Source organism: Penaeus monodon, chromosome 23 (assembly GCF_015228065.2).
Source record: "Penaeus monodon isolate SGIC_2016 chromosome 23, NSTDA_Pmon_1, whole genome shotgun sequence".
NCBI classification, from domain to species: Eukaryota; Metazoa; Arthropoda; class Malacostraca; order Decapoda; family Penaeidae; genus Penaeus; species Penaeus monodon.
In genome coordinates this window covers 9,463,212-9,464,065 of record NC_051408.1, presented here as the reverse complement: position 1 = coordinate 9,464,065, position 854 = coordinate 9,463,212, and positions in this window count along the sequence as shown.

Below are 854 nucleotides of genomic sequence, written 5' to 3'. Positions count from 1 at the left end.
TATCCATCCTCTTGAATCTCTGCTTATCCTCCTCTTCCCTTTTCTTCGCTCTTGCTCGTTTAAATTTTGATGAAAAAGTGTCTGTATAAAAATATATAGAAAGAAGAATCAAAAAAAAAATAAGATATGATCAATAGTCTACTCTAATAATCTCATTCCCTTCATCGGCTTCCAATAGTAATAGAGATAAGGCACCATAAAATAAGAGGTCGAGGAAAGACAAAATTAAGTTATGGCATCAGAGGTTCTCAGCCATGAAACTCGATGGTGCTGGTGCTTCCTTCAGGTTCTTTCGCAATGGTAGGAGAGTGGGCACTGCATCGATGGAAGAATGGGGGGGGGAAGGGAGAGAGGGGAGGGAATGAGAGGGGAAGGAGGAGAGGGAGAGGTGTTTGAACGGATGGAGGGGTATGGAGAGGGGAAGGGAATAAAGGGGAAGGAGAGAGAGGGAAGATAATGGGAGGGGAAGGAGGAGTGTTGGAGCGGATGGAAGGAGAATGGAGGCGAGGGGAGAGGTTTAGGAAGGGAGATGAAGAGGGTCATGGAGGGTAGGGGAGAGGGAAGATAAAGGGGAATGAGAGAGAGGGGAGAGGATGGAGAGGGGAGAGGAGTGGGGAGCGGAATGGAAGAGCGATAGGAGGGGGGAAGGGACACAGAGGGAAAGAGGGAGGGAAGGGAGGAGGAGTGAGGGTAAGTGGAGCATGTAGAATGGATGAGGCGGAAGGCGTAAGGAATGTATAGAGGGGGAAGGAAAAGAGTGGACAAGAGGAAGGGGGAGGAGGAAGTAGGCTGTAAGAATAAGGGTGAGCAAAGGCGGTAAGAAGTAGCGGAGAGAAAAAATAGGAGGGCTTGTA